The sequence below is a fragment of the Notolepis coatsorum genome (assembly GCF_963971535.1).
Source record: "Notolepis coatsorum genome assembly, chromosome: 13".
Taxonomy (NCBI): domain Eukaryota; kingdom Metazoa; phylum Chordata; class Actinopteri; order Aulopiformes; family Paralepididae; genus Notolepis; species Notolepis coatsorum.
In genome coordinates this window covers 76,300,459-76,306,458 of record NC_140177.1, presented here as the reverse complement: position 1 = coordinate 76,306,458, position 6,000 = coordinate 76,300,459, and positions in this window count along the sequence as shown.

Sequence of the window (6,000 nt, the reverse complement as noted above, 5' to 3'; positions counted from 1 at the left end):
ATCTATCTATCTATCTATCTATCTATCTATCTATACAAGTGAGTATAGTCAATTTGCTATTGATTGAAGAGGTGTGTCGTTCCACCATTGTGGGGCAAGGACAGAGAATAGGCGGCTTGTCTTTGATGACCCTCCCGGAGCTGACTATCAGTGAATAAGAAAATGGTAACACTCAAAATAATGCTAATAGCACCTGGAACAGGGTTGAGAAATTGTGGCTCTGATTGGGCATACATTTGCAGTGGGCAGGAGTGAAGCAGCTTCCAACACTAGCAAACTACTATTGACTAATATTTATAAAGAGATTTTGTCTCCATCTTTGATAGCAAAGCATGACATTCCATGTAAACACTCTTTAGTAGAAGTCAATATCTGCATCAGTAAATGGGATCATCATCACACATATCAAGCTCACACTCCAGACAGGGTTGTGAAATAAGTGCCCTCTGTGATTGGGTACTTGCAGTGGGCAGAGGCAAAGCTGCAGTCAAAATGAGTCAACTATTTGGATTTTCCTTCTTTGTTTTTTATTTGTGTTTCCCATCTTTGATAGTAAAGCATCCAATTGACCAACTGCAGTTTCTAATGCCAGTGCCTTGGTCAATGTCAATGGCAGGAGGAGTGTGTACCTAGTAGGGCTGACCCCTATTAGTCGAATAGTCGACTAATCGATCGAAAGGAGCCGTAGTCGACTGCCAACCTCTTAGTCGAATGCAAAAAAAAAGAAAAGTATTATACATTGAATTTTTATTATTATTATTATTATTATTATTATTATTATTATTATTATTATTATTATTATTATTATTATTATTATTATTATTATTATTATTATTATTATTATTATTATTATTATTATTATTATTATTATTATTATTATTATTATTATTATTATTATTATTATTATTATTATTATTATTATTATTATTATTATTATATTATTATTATTATTATTAAAAAAATTATCATTCTTTCCAAAAGAAAAGACGCCTAGAAGCATGGCTAACGCTAATGGCACGCATACCAGAGGCTAACTGCCTAAGAAAACAGGCACAGAGGCACTGAAAGAGGATTTCACCCATCTAATGAACACACTAGACTAGACAAATATCAAGATGTATCCATCAGTGGACCAATTGCATGCTTTTGCAGAGGACAAGAAGCCTTCCGTCGACTCCTTCAGACATTAAGCACCCCCACAGCCCAAATGGAATGAAAAAAAAAGAAAAAAAATGTTTATTAAAAAAAAGAAAAAAATCAATATTTTTTTTTCATAGTCGACTAATAGTCGACTATCTGCTAGTTTCGGCCAATCAAAGTCGACTATCCAAATCCTTAGTCGGGGACAGCCCTAGTACCTAGCATGCATTTAAGCATTACATCACGCGCAGGAGTGTGTTATAGGAATTATATCATGCCTAGGGGTGGTTGTTAGGCCCGACGTGCAGCAGAAAGTGGTGTAATGTCTTTTATACAATGGCCGAATTCACCCAACCTTATTGCTATAGAATAAACACACAGTAATTGAAGCATAATGGAGATTTATTCACAAAACCATCCACAGATAAAGTAGATCCAATAGTAGATCCACTAGTGACTAGTAGACACCAGAGGGAGCTCCACAAACCATGTTAAACCCAGATAGACAGTACTGCTACATCTATACATTTATGACATACCAGATTTACAAATACAGTACTGTTTTTGTAGGGTGATTATGGTTTATTTACATTGAGGTTCTGGGGTCACGTGGAGTGTGTTATACGAAATACCCCCCCTCCACCCCACCTACCAATCTGAGTCCTACCTACCAACCTCCTCCAATGTAGAGTTTCTTCGTCAAATGTATACTCTCTTTTTTAGACTCTTCTTGTATCACAAACAGTACTGTATTTGTAAATCTGGTATGTCATAAATGTATAGATGTAGTACTGTCTATCTGTATGTCATGTATGTCATATATTCAGGCCAGGTCTTGCTCGAAAAAGAGATCTTTGATCTCAAGTGACTACCTGGTCAAATAAAGGTTAAATAAATATATGTTATGATGCATTGAAAATGGGGGACCCTGATGTAAACAAGACGAAAGTCTTTCTCTGGTCAGCATCCCCTTAACAATTGTGTGTATTGAGCTGTACTGTATTGTACCCATTCTGCAATCTGTTAATACAATTTTCAATCAATCAATCAATCAATCAATCAATCAATCAATCAATCAATCAATCAATCAATCAATCAAATAACAACCGATAACTTCACTGTGCTTCTTAAACAAGATGTAGCAGTAGGCCTACTGTCTACCTGTATGTCATGTATATCATATATGTTATGATGCATTGAAAATGGGGGACCCTGATGTAAACAAGACGAAAGTCTTTCTCTGGTCTGCATCCCCTTAACAATTGTGTGTATTGAGCTGTACTGTATTGTACCCATTCTGCAGTCTGTTAATAAAATGTTCAATCAATCAATCAATCAATCAATCAATCAATCAAATAACAACCGGTAACTTCACTGTGCATCTTAAACAAGATGTAGCAGTACTGTCTATCTGTATGTCATGTATGTCATATATGTTATGATGAATTGAAAATGGGGGACCCTGATATACAGTAAACAAGAAGAAAGTCTTTCTCTGGTCTGCATCCCCTTAACAATTGTGTGTATTGAGCCGTACTGTATTGTACCCATTCTGCAATCTGTTAATAACATTTTCAATCAATCAATCAAACATCTGGAGACGTTCCACACACCAAGACTTAAAGAACATCGGAGTGAGCTGGCAAGAAGCAAAGGCCCTGGCCCAGAAGAGAGTGAGATGGAGAGCTCTGGTGGACTCCCTATGCCCCCCAACGGGGTAAAGAGGATTAAGTCAAGTAAGTCAAGTGTGCCTGTTGAGAATGGAGCAGAAAGAGCCTCTAATTGCTCTTTTGGGTATCTTCAGTAATTATGAGCCTATATGCCCATTAAAAACCATTCTATTCAACCAAGCCTTTGGGTGGTCTGAGCTTCTGTTGTAGCTTCCTTTTTTTCCCATGTGCATTTTCACGTCATCCAAATACCATTTCCTCAATGTTCAACTCTACACAATAGTTTAACATTTACTCACGTCAACAATCAATGACCATACAAACAATCAAAACTGAACTGTATGTGAAAGAGGATGCGATTGGTATGGTAGATGGCCTATATTGGTTAGACAGCTAAAGCCTGATATGCACCAGCAAGCAATGCATACCCTGGCACACAGTCTATGCTCGAGCTACTCTACATTATTTACGGTTTGTACAGTACTCATTGAGAAAACGATATCTCTTCTGCACACAAAACAACTTGACACAATGGGACATTTATTTCCGTCCTGCCTCAAAGCCAACAATAGTCAAGGATTTATAGTTCTGAAAGTTCAACGGCATTACTTTTGGTCGAATCGTTGTTGTAGCTGCACGGCATCTCAAGCCAAGAATGTAAAGCTCCCGTAGCAACTGCTCACAGCGCGGGATTAATTCTCTCCTTTTCAGAGTGTAATCATTACTGGTCGTTCTAGATAATGTTAGACCGGCCAAGCGACATGTGATAATAGCCAGAGTCTCAGGGGCAGCGGTTGAATTGTTAACTCTGGGGCAAAGGTGTTGAGAGAGAACGGTACAGCAAGCGGGCAGGTTTCCACCCTGCAGCACCTACACCTACTGTATGGCTACGCTGTGTAGTGTTGTAACAACAGACCGACGGTTCACGTCCACTGTCTGGAGGAAACTATTTTCTTTAGAAACAATGACAGGGGGTTCGTAACTTCATACAATTGTACCGTGCATGCATGGAAATACACTCCCTCCCTCCCTCCCTCCCTCCCTCACGCACGCACACACACACACACACACACACACACACACACACACACACACACACACACACACACACACACACATTTGGGGAATATTTCAAACAATCCACAATGTATCAGTGTGTCAGTTTGGATGTATTCAAACTATTGATTTCCTTTTACAAGTCCTCGCTTTCCAGCTGCCTATCAAATGGGATGATAAGCTGCTTTCTTTATCGTTTCTTTGTTCACTTTTTCACAGGATGATACTAAGCCTGTAAGTCCCTTCCAGCTCACCTGGTAGCCACCTGCACTGCTAATAAGTAATAACCCATCACACACACACACACACACACGCACGCACACACACTCACACGCACGCACGCACACACACACACACACACACACACACACACACACACACACACACACACACACACACACACACACACACTCACACAGAGAGAGAGAAAGAGAGTGCTCAGAGAAACCTTTAGTCTCTGCCAGGCCCAAGGCTGTGAGGAGTACAGTGTATTCTGTTTCCCATGATGTGCCTAAATCCCACTAAAGTACAGTTTTCTCTTATCTTCAAAACAAATGTGTTTGTCTCTGAGGAAAGGTCAATTATGCAGGTTTAGACTTTGTTGGGTGTGAACACAGTATAATGGTGATCTCTTTTTGAGAAGAATAAAGATCAAGGTGGTCTCACGTAGCAATAACACAGCCATGGCTGGACTTTTATATTGCTCATGGAGAAGGTTTTGTTGTCTAGGGATATGTGAAAACAGGTCTGTAAAAGTCTACTTTGTTTTCTAAAGCAATCAGTCATGACGACCCTTTGTCAGTTTGTCTATAATTACTACTTTCACAATGTCAGGTGTTCTGTTGATTCAGTGTTCAGCTTGATTCCTTTGTGTTTCTGTTAAAACTAGAAAAGAGAACAAACCCTAACACTTGTTATGTTATCTAGTAAGCTATGTCGGAAAGAGCGCTGAATAATCGCAACAATTTCATCAGCAGTTGGTGGAAGATCTAGTTCAACAATATCTGTATCTGTTTGCCTCTTGATCTCCTATACCCAACACAGTTTTGATATATCCTTAGAAGAGAGTATAATAAAAAAAAAAAAAATGTACATACAAATATTGTGTTCTCTCAAGCCACAACATCAGTATGGGTTTTGAACTTTGGGTACAAAATCCCTTTGCAGTATTAGCCTGCCACTTTAGACATAGTGATTTGTCATAGCAAATGACTAAATCTTCCACAAGGAGAGCAGGCTAATGACTCAATGCATAATGGCTGGCTGCTTGAGGCTCTCTGGTGGGGTCAAACCAGACTCAATCCCAGAGTCCGTTCCTGCAGCTCTGGACCAGATGTGGTCTTTGGCCATGGAGGCTTTCTTCCACAGGAAACCGCGCGTGGGTACGACTGCTGACACAGACACACACACACAAGTCGACCACACTGCACACCTGCGAGCTGGAGCCAGGCCAGGCCAGTCTGTGGGCTAGAGTTGGGCTCAGACAGCTGGAAAGTGTTGTTTTTAGAAGAAGCCTCTCGTCTTACAGTTAAAGTATGTTGCAGTTCTCAACCTTTTTGCTCCCAGAACATATTCTGGCAATACTGTGGCGAAACTCCAAAACACACCAAATTATGGATTGGACTTGAAAGTGTCACTAAAGGTCTTGTTGTATGATGATAGACATGAACTAGCTACTGTAACAATCTCCTGGGTTTGAGGGGAAATACATGTTTGAAACTTGTTAAAAACTGTTTTAATTAAGCTTATTTTGTTTGATATGATTGTTTATTATTATTATTACTATTCATGTTCATATTATTATCATTATTATTAGTAGTAATAGTAGTTACTGTAGCAGTAGTAGTAATAACCTAGTAGTAGTATTTATTTTTACATTTGGGCAATATCTCAAAGCACAGTCCACAGTGTATCAGTTTAGATGTATTCAACCTATTGATTTCCTAATTAATATCAGAAAGTCCGCTCTTTCCACACACACACACACACATGGTGCATAATGTTCATTGGGACTGGGATCTACATGTCTACATAACTGTGAGTCAATTGCCTTCATAAAGTGATTCGTTTGTAATATTACACAATATGCTGGACGTCTTAGATATTTCCCCTGACAAAAAGCTAACAATGAAAC